The sequence below is a fragment of the Megascapheus bottae genome, chromosome 9 (assembly GCF_031878675.1).
Source record: "Megascapheus bottae isolate mThoBot1 chromosome 9, mThoBot2.hap1, whole genome shotgun sequence".
Taxonomy (NCBI): domain Eukaryota; kingdom Metazoa; phylum Chordata; class Mammalia; order Rodentia; family Geomyidae; genus Megascapheus; species Megascapheus bottae.
The window spans coordinates 12,586,089-12,596,989 of NC_143517.1; the positions used below are offsets into that span (position 1 = coordinate 12,586,089).

The window sequence follows — 10,901 nt, forward strand, 5'->3', positions numbered from 1 at the left end:
AAAGAAAAGAAAAGAAAAATGGGGGGCTTTACCGTTGGGCCCTCAATAGTTACAGCCTGGCTTAGGTAAATTGCCCTGCTGGAGTCAGGTAGGCTGTGTTTATCTTTTGTAGCTTGTCTGGCATCTGTAAGCACCTAGGGAAACAGGGTGGAAGTCAATTCTCCATATTCCATCTTTGGATATATAGAATGGGCCTAGAGAGGAGAAAGATGTCCTTCAGCCACAGTGCCGCTTCTGGTTTTGGAGAGATATATTGAAGTTAAGGGTTTAACCAGACTTTTCTGCCCATGGTGGCTTCAAACATCGATCTTCTGCGCTCAGCCTTCTGAGTAGCTAGGATTATAGGCATGAACTACCAGGCCCAAGATTTTTTTTTTTCTGTTTTGCTGAGGAATTATTTTTTTAACTGATGGTGTCAGTATACTCCATAGCTTCATTTATTTTCTTCACTTAAGAATATTCAATTTAATTGAATCACTCCAAAACTAATCTCCAAAGTAACAACCATCTTATTAAAAGATGGGCCAAAGACTTAAAGAGAGTCTTCTCTGAAGAAGAAACAAAAATGGCCTATAGACACATGAAGAAATGCTCAACATCTCTGGTCATAAAAGAAATGCAAATCAAAACAACTCTAAGATTCCACCTCACTCCAATTAGAATGGCCAGGATCAAGAAAACTAACAACAACAGATGCTGGAGGGGATGTGGCTAGGAGGGATCCCTACTACACTGTTGGTGGGAGTGCAAACTCGTTCAAAGCAGTATGGCAGTTCCTCAAAAGACTAAATATAGAGCTCCCCTATGACCCAGCAATTCCACTACTTGGCATTTACCCAATGGTCTACTAAAGGACATACTAAATCCACTATCACAGTGATGTTCATTGCAGCACTATTTACCATAGCAAAGATATGAAACCAACCCAGATGTCCCTCAGTTGATGAGTGGATCAACAAGATGTAGTATTTATACACAATGGAGTTCTATGATGCTGTCAGAAAGAATGACATTGCCCCATTTGTTAGGAAATGGAAAGACTTAGAAAAAATCATATTAAGTGAAGTAAGCCAGACTCAAAGGAATTAGGCTCAATGGTTTCCCTCATTTGTCATAATCAGTAGAAACCTTGGGCTCTCCTAGCAGAGATTTGCAATAGAGCAAAACCTAGATACATAAGGCCAAACAGTATGATGCTAAATGAAAGGACCTCTAGGATATAGAAACAAAAGCCATATAATGAGTGATTGTTGTCCTTAATGTACTATGTTATCTCTCATGTCTTTTGCTGTCCCTTGGTTATCTCATATTGTTACAGTATCTCACTTTGTTACCTGATATATTGGATATATTTGTATTTGGTTATTTGAAATTGGATAGGGAAGGGGGGAAACAAGAGGAAGGGTGAGGGTGGGGGGAGGGAAATGGGGACCAAGACATGAGAAAGGGTATCAATGTATGTGAATTAATGCACCTTCTTTCTGGTGAATATCATGTAACCCTTCTATTAATTACAATAAAAATATATGAAAAAAAAGTCCACCTGTGACACTGTCAGTCATTCACAAGCACTCAACTGAAATGCATTTGCTTGTTGGTTTATCCCAAGGTGGCAATTTATAATCACCAGTGGGACAGATACAGCGAAACCTCCTTGTACTCCTGACTCTTGCAGCCGGGAGGCTGTTATTCTAGTTCTCTAAAGGTAGTATCAGTTTAGATGATCTCTGGGAAGAATCAGAAATGGGAGAGCACACAAAAGTCAAATTCAAGCCAAAATAAAATGGGTGGAACAACTCAACTACTAAACACCGTGACACAGAAAATTGACTTCTTACGAACTGAGTTGATGAGAAATGCAACTTTCAAGGTATAATAAATTCTTGTGAAAATTTAATTCATCCCAGTATCACAACTATCTTTATTATGATTAGTACAGCTATCATCATTATTATTATTTTATCTTTAAGCAGTTGTACAGAAATTTAATCCAACAGTTTATAAGTACATTGCATCATGATTAATGTCACCGCTTTCGTCATTTTCCCCCCAGTCTGTCTCATCTTCACCAGTTCCCTCAATTTTCCCAGTGCCATTGCAGTTATAAGTGGGAGAGTGTGAATACTTACTTTAATTTAAACACCAAGTACAAATATTTCATTTATATATTTATTTCTCTTTATTTACTTATTTTTGCCTATCCTTGGTCCTGTTCTGTGCTTAAATAATTCGCTCTTCTTCATTCCCATTCTATAGCTTCAGTTGTGTTTAAAAACATCTTTGTAAAATGTGTGCTCATATTTTCTCATGAGTGCTGACTAATCAAGCAAAATATATTAAAAGTAAAACACATTGTAAAGATGACCGGCATATACCTTTTACAAAAAGGTAATTCATGTAAACATCATTCAGATTATTGAAAATTGTCATTCATGTATTCTCATCATACAAAAATAAACCTAACTATGACATGTAGCCTATTGTTTGCTCTGTTAAAGAGACATATAGACCTTTATTTCATGTATTTTTCTAACAACAATAAGCTATTAGGAATGGAATTTTTTATTAAATACTTTAAAAATTGCTTCTGATGCTAATAGTTATTGAAAGGAAGTGCTAAGTGGGCCAGAGTTCACCAAAATTATGTCTGATGTCATTACCAGGGACTGTCAGATGACAGATGAGGGGTAATGAGCTCATGCTACGAGTAGCTTTTCCCAAGACCCTGAACCAGACTCCAAACCATACTAGCACTCTTATCCCCCTTAGTTTTTTCATATGTGTTTACTTCTTTCCTTTGTCAGGAAAATCCTGTAACTTGAATGTCATAATCAGTAGATCCAGAAGATAACTTGACAGTGTTGGCTCTGTGATGTCAAATCTAAATCTTTCCAGGTCCTAAATGATCTAAGCCATCTGTTACACACTGAGAAACTTCTGCTAGATCCCTAAAACAAATGTTCAAAGTCATTCTAGTGATCTCTTATATAGAGTTGACTGTTTCTGCTTTAATTTAACCCATTCCTAGAATGTGAGCTGACAGGACTGCTTCCTCCTAACAAAACATAGAGGAATCTGCAATTAGTGACACTTTTTGTTGCACATAGATAAAACACATCTGGTATTGTAGGGATTCTGTTGAAAAAACTGACAAATCACTTATCAAAACTGGCATAGTCTTCATCTGGCTCTTTGATCTATTTAGTTTTGTGTGGTTTGGTTCAGAGACCCTTACCATGAAGCATTCTCCAAACTCAATATAATTCTCCCGAACGTTTCTCCAGAATTCTTTCTGATGTAGTGCATGCTCTGAAAAGTTTAAAGTGTTTGCACAGAAGCCATTTGTTGAATGCCAAGTGTTTTCTTTTTAGCTAGAATCATAAGATCATAAGAAAATGTGTTATCACAAGGACACTGTAGCCAGTGAAAGATATATTAACAATGGAAATCCCATATGACAAGACCTAGGAATAACTTTCACCTAAGTGAGAGCCTGACAAGAAGGTGTGTGTGGGATATCATTTAATAAAAATCACCCAGAAGGTCTTTATTTTCAGCCAGTCTGCAGTACCAGCTTCCAACATATCTGGATAACTAATCAATTGAAATCACTGCACTATTTATCTGTTATCAAGTTGAAGATAAGCTGTTTTCCTGACCTTCAGATAAATAGCCCAAGAGAGATAACAGGTAACTCCCAAATAGGCCAGTTTCAGTTGGCAAGATAAGATAGAAACCAGCTGTTAACTATCCCATTACTGCCTCTTTTTCCTCCTCCCCTCCCAGTAACCCTCCTGTTCTTTCTCCTGCTCCTCCCCCATCTTCTCTTCTCCAGGACAACTTCTCCTTCTTCCTCCTCCTCTTCCAGTAGTTGTATAAAAGTTTCAGTTCAGCATGTCAATTTGCAAGTACAATGAATCTTGATGATTTGGGCCCATTACATTTTTATTGTTCTGTTCTTGCTTTATAAATGGATTACTTGGAGATGTCCTGTCTGTGTTTGTTTTGTTTTAGTTCTGCTTTATTTAGCTTTCCTCTGTTTCCTTTGCTCAGTGTCTCAGATCTCTTTTATAGTACTCACTATCTTATATATGTAACTCTAACCCCTCTGTACATCACCCTGACAATAAAATTGGATTAAAAAAAGAATGCCAGATTGAAAGATTTTAAATAAATCCAATTACAATTGCTTAACTGAAAATTAAAGATGTAGGCAATTTCATAACTTTGAAGGTAAATCAATTAGAACTCTAGTACTTTTAGGCTAGGAGGTGAAACTTCGAGGAATGTTGTAACTTTTTTCTTCCCCTTGAAAATGAAGCATCAAGACTGAATTATCTCAAGTACAAAAATCATTTAATGCACCTGGATATACTCAGAGGTGGTTTAATTTTCGGGAAGACTTCATTCATTCATCTCCCATCTGTCCATACACCGACACACTCACCCATCCATTCATCTATCCATTTTTCCATTGTATTGAGAATACACTGATTCTTTTTTTATATTTCTTTTTTTCATATATTTTTATTGTAATTAATAGAAGGGTTACATGATATTTGCCAGATAGAAGGTGCATTAATTCCCATACATTGATACCCTTTCATATGTCTTGGTCCCCATTTCCCTCCCCCCCCACCCCTCATCTTGTTTTCCCCCGTTCCCTATCCAATTTCAAATAACCAAATACAAATATATCCGGTATATCAGGTAACAAAGTGAGATACTGTAACAATATGAGGTAACCAAGGGACAGCAAAAGAGATGAGAGATAACATAGTACCTTAAGAATAACAGTCATTCATTATACGGCTTTTGTTTCTATATCCTAGAGGTCCTTTCATTTAGCATCATACTGTTTGGCCTTATGTAAACTAGGTTTTGCTCTATTGCAAATCTCTGCTAGGAGAGCCCCAGATTTCTACTGATTATGACAAATGAGGGAAACCATTGAGCCTAAGTTCCTTTGAGTCTGGCTTACTTCACTTAATATGATCTTTTCTAAGTCTTTCCATTTCCTAACAAATGGGGCAATGTCATTCTTTCTGACAGCAGCATAGAATTCCATTGATTCTTATCTCCGCTTGGAGCTTCTATTCTTGCAGAGGACAGGCATTAGGCCCTCCTCACATTGGACAAAGGATAAGTTCCCTTTTCTTTTGAGACTTACTGTTTCCATTTGATATCCTGTAACAAAAAAAGGCTGGCAAGCCTGTAATTTTATTCAGGAGGCTGAGATCTAATGATTTTGGTTTGAAGCCAGATCAATCTGAAAGTCTATTAGACTCTTACTTTTAATGAATGAGCAAAAAGCTAGAAGTGGAAAGTGTCTCAAATGGTAAAGTGCTGCTCTTGAGAAAAAAAGCTAAGGAAGAGCTCAATGCCCTGACTTCAAGTCACAAACCGTGCGAGCGCACACACACATGCATCTTTACTGCCATTGTCCACAGTGTTCAAGAGTGGATACATTACCTAATATTCTGGTTATTTGAGTGAGAACTGGGTTTCCTTCTTTGGATATTTATTCCTTTACATCTAGTGAAAAAGGTTGAAGCATGATGTAAGGTTTGCCAGACAGAAAATCTGCCACATGGCTCAGGCAGAAAAGTTTATTGGGAGGAGTGCAAATTTCATCTTGCACAACATGGGGGCATACAGAGAAAGAGGGATAGGAAAAGGAGAAAAGGAGGAAGAGAAGGGTAGTAGTGTTGAGCCAGATTATATGGGGAAAAGTGGAGGCAAGATCACAATGGATGCAGAAATGATCTCAGAGCCTGGGGAATCTCTCACTGTCAGAGGGAGACATGACTAGGGTGAGTCAGGGAATGACCTCAGCAGATGAGAAAGTGACCTCAGAGCCTGGGATCCTTTGCTGAGTCACAGTTAAGTGATTGACAGCCGTAGGATTATTGCTGTCAGGCAAGTGAAGAGGAAGGGGGAGGGGCTGTTTTCCTTGGCAGACTAAACACAGAAGAACTTTTACAGATACCTTAATATAATTAATGGCAACTCCTTTGTACAACTACTTAAAGATAATTTGAAAAATGATTAATTTTAGCCTTGAATATATCTAGAAAGGAAAAACAACCCAAACTAAATAGACAACAGCCACTTTTGGTATTTAAATGTTTAAGTAGCATAATAATCTAAATATTTTCTGCCACTAAAAGCTGACATTTGAATATTTGGATATATGGTTTAAACTTTTAAATTTAAGAAGTTGCTTTCTTTCTATAAAATTTACTGAGTGCTTTATATGTTTGATAGTTTCTTTGTTAGTTATGGGTTTGTATGCTTCTGGACTGAGACATCCATTACTTAGAATGGAGTATTGAGGTAGAGCATTTATCTCAAGAGAAGTTACAGGTTAGATGAAAATAACAAAGAAAAAATAGTGAGAAAAATACTAAATTCCTTTTGTAATTGTCCCTGAGGAGAGGATCTGAGCTACAAAACACTACTTACTTTTCTAACTTCTTCAATTGGTGTTAACTGGTTACTTTTCCTTTTTTTATTTTTCTTTTGCCAGTCCTGGGGCTTGAACTCAGGGCGTGGACACTGTCCCAGAGCTTCTTCAAGGCTAGCTTCAAGGCTGGCACTCTACCACTTGAGCCACAGTGCCACTTCCGGCTTTTATTTCTGTGAAATTGGTACTAAGGAATGGAACCCAGGGCTTCATGCATGCTAAGCAAGCACTCTACCACTAAGCCACATTCCCAGCCCTGGTTGTTTTTTGTTATCTCAATTGTTGTCTCACTGTTTGGCTCCAGGCTCCTTTTTGGAATTTCTATATTTGTGTGAGCCCTATGTCAATCTCCACAGGCTGCTAATTTTCCTGAATTACATCAAATATTCTCACAGTGTATTAAAACATTCATGAACTCATCCCTTTAGTCAGAAGTTTGCTTCCTAACTTCATCCTTTCCTCCTAATATATTTGCCATCTCAATAGTCATCTGGATTTGAAACATAAACATCTTGGGGTTGCATTACCTTTCGATTGTTCTAGTTAGCTAACGTCAAACACCGTCAGTTTATTTCTTTTCTAGTTTTCATAAGACATATTTTGCATTTTACAATCTCCTTATCTTTTTCTTGGCATATTGCCCTGCTTTGCCATCCCATTACTCAGTCTATGTACCTACTAGAACCCAGAGAGTGATCCTCTTCTATGGCTTCCTCATGTCCACCTTGATCTTAACCACTAGTTCCTGTATGAATTCCTAGATCACAAGCCTTCCACGATTTCCACTATCTGCTGATTAATCATGCTTTCCAGGATATGGCCTTAGCTTTCATAGCTGCTTTCTTTTCCTTTCTTCTCTACAACTGGTTACTGGGCTAAGTGCTGGGAATATGTCAAAGAGCATGACAACACACACTTTGTGCAGCATGGGAAGGTAAGGAGAGAGAGAGATGGACAGTTCAAGCTCAGCACATAGAGCTTTGATGAGGAAGTGTTGCAGGGAAGACAGGGTGCAGTGGGAAATCCATACTGATGGAGTGCAGCACGGACTCTTCAGCAGAAATGTGTGAAAATTAATTAGCAAAGAAAGGGTTTTAGGATGCTTGCACAGGGTAAGAGTGAAGGAATGAAATGAGGTAGAGATTCTCAGTCTTCAATGTGGGTCAGAATCCTTCGGAGAGTTTTCTCAAATACCCACTGCTGGACTCTCTGAGGTTGTCTGGGGAGATCCTGAGAACCTGCATTTCTAATACTTTCGCAGGAGAGCCCAACGTGGTAAGACTTCCACCACAGGCAATCTGAGGGAAGGAAGACCAGAGGCTGAGGAAGGAAGGATGCTCATTTGCTGAGGTAGGTGTTGGGATAACTTGGACTCTAAGTGAGGCAGAAGGAATGGAGAAAAGTGGAAACTCTCAGTGATACACAAGAATTAGGCACATCCAGGTTTGACAATTGATGGAAGGAGTGGGGAGGGAAGGGGAAGGAAGGGGAGAAATCGAGGAAGGCACTTATGACAGCAGTCACTACATGAATAGGGCATTGCTTACTGAGGGGAAGAGAGGTGCATGGCCCAGTTTGGGATGAAACATAATGCCTCCCTTAGGAACATAGGATTTGATGTTTGATTTGAATACCAACCTCACCTCTTCCCTCCTCTATCAAAGTTCATGTAAGTTCTTCAAAGTAGCTACACTCTGGTTTCTCCTATTAAGAGTATGATAAAAATAATATTCATCGTATAGATCTTAGAGAGATTAAATGAGAAAGTATGGAAAGTGTTTCTAACAGAATTTGGTTTATAAAAATAATTAGGCTTTAAAAAAAAAACAAATTTCATTGTTTCTGGAAGACTTTCTTCCATACCAGGCTTTTCTTCATTTTTCACTTTGTTTATTTTGGTTCCTGTGCCTGAATTTTCCTTCTACCATTTCTACCTGGCTCTGTTGATTCAATTCTAACTTACCATCAGAAATGAAATCAAAGGGAGCTTCCTCCATGAAGCCATACTAATTGCCTTCACCATGGCCTCTCAGTGCTCAAAGCTCGTCCTCTGTAATCTCCTTTTGGACTGAAGTAATTTCAGGATTGTGCTCTGATTATTTCTACATGTCTGACAGGACTTCTGCATACTGACAGCGGTGATACCTATCATGTTTTATGACTTTCCTTTTATCCACAAGCCCACTTATTAATAATTTCTAAAATTCATTTATGTATGTGAATATCATAGTGAGCTGCTGGTTTTAAATTTCACATTCTGCACTTGGAGTGAGGGATACTGCTGCCATTTCTTTTTCTTTAATAAATAATACCAGATGTAGGGATATAGGTTTATTTGTGATTTATGAATGTAATCATTTTTCATTCTGGAAACAAGTGTTTGATTATACTGTTTGTGTTGAAAAAACCTAGCAACAAATAAGGATATTTGAAATAAGTATAATTTGTAGGATAAGAAGAAAATGTGGAGTTTAAGATTTGAGTGAGACTATGTCCTCCTCTTTCTGTTTGTGTCTGTTTCTGCCTCTCTCTGTGTCTACACACTCACATGTATACACATATACACATGATTCTGATATTCCATTATTCTGTTTTATGAATAGCATTTTACTATGTTCTCTGGGTGACAAATGAGTGAACTTGTTCAAGAAATTTGTTCCTGCTGGGTGTTGATGATAACTCACATCTGTAATCATGGCTATTCAGGAGGCTGAAACCTGCGGTTCCTGGTTTCACGTTAGCTTGGGGAGGAAAATCAATGAGAGCATTATTTCCAGTTAACCATACCCAAATTGGAAGTAGAACTGTGGCTCAAAGTGGTAAAGCAGTAGTCCTGAGCAAGAAGACTTAGCAACATCACCTAGGCCTGGATTTCAAGCTCCACAACCCAAAACAAAACAAAACCTTGCTCCTGCCACCCTGCTTAGCTTCTACCAATGAATACATTCCAGAGTGTTTTGCTTTTTTATGACAAAGCAAACTGGAATAAATCTAGAGCTGCAGAGCAATTAAACATACAAAAGAAATAAAAAGTATATAAATTAGAAAGGGAGAAGTAAGAATCTACTTTCAGATAGGATAATATATAGAAATAATATAGAGTAATATATAGAAAACCTTGGGGATATTTTTGTTATTTCTCAATAACAAAACCAGGTAGAAGTAATGAAGATTTTTGTTTTTACCAGTCCTGGGGCTTGAACTCAAAGCTTGGGCACTGACCTTGGGCTTTCTGAAGGCTATTGCTCTACCACTTGAGCCATAGTGCCACTTCTGGCTTTTTCTGCATGTGGTATGGAGGAATCCAACCCAGGGCTTTATGCACGTTATGAAACACTACCACTAGGCCATGCTCCCAGCTCCATAATGAGGAATTTCTTTTTTTAAGGTTATAAGATAACAAAGTCAGTCATGTTCTGATGAACAAACTACCTGATAAAGAAATTAACAAACCAGTTTAATTTATTTAACAAAACTATTTGGGAATAAATTTAATTTAAAAAATGAATGAACTGGGGGTCGGGAGTTTAGCCTAGTGGTGGAGTGATTGCCTAGCACTCACAAAGACCCTGGTTTGATTCCTCAGTACCATATACATAGAAAAAAGCTGGAAGTGGTCCTGTGGCTCAAGTGGTAGAGTTCTAACCTTGAGAAAGCCCACGGACAGTGCTCAGGCCCTGAGTTCAAGGCTCAGAACTGGCAAAAAAAGAATTGAGATCTGAAAATTTTAAAGCATTAATGAGGAGTGTTAAAGGCACAAATACATGGAAAGGCTTCTCAGGAGCCTAAATTGGGAGAAGTAATCTTATTAAAATGTTCATACGACCCAAAATATTTGATAGATTCAGGGAAACCCATATTTTTTGTGTTGGATTGGTTTTATTTCAAGAACTTTTATGGTTTTTCTTACTACATTGAATAATGTTTTAAATTTTTCTTTGTTAATTATTATTAATTTCCTGATTGGACAAAGCTACATGTAATATATCTTCAAACAAAATGAATTTACTATAAAACAAAGAAACTTCCTGCCACCCTATGTAGTTTCTACCAATGAATAAATTCTAGAGTACTTTGTTTTTGTTATGACAAAACAAACTGGAATAAATCTAGAGCATTTGCTAAGAAGTAGTCCTCAATTAACTTTCTCCCTGGTAAAGGAATAAATGAACTATTGCACTAAAAGCAGAAAATATCTTGGAAATCGCAGAAAATCAGTATAGGAAAACACAAAATGTTATTCTTTTAAATTTCTTTCTTATGATCTTAAGGGAAGAAAATAATACAACTATTTTTCATCTTGAATTTAATATTTTTATTGTTTCTTTCTAGGGTGGAGACCTTTTTGCCAAAGGTTATTTGGATATTAATAACATCATTTGTGTGCTATGCAAAATTATCAAAACAGCAAATAGAGTTATCAATGCAGCAAAAT

General features: G+C 37.4%; 1 pseudogene; it reads right to left on the reverse strand.

Annotated features, from left to right (window-relative positions):
• The window catches only part of LOC150058788 (protein cereblon pseudogene), a 36,725-nt pseudogene extending 28,236 nt beyond the window's left edge, over positions 1–8,489 (reverse strand).
• Between the last annotated feature and the right edge of the window lie 2,412 nt (positions 8,490–10,901).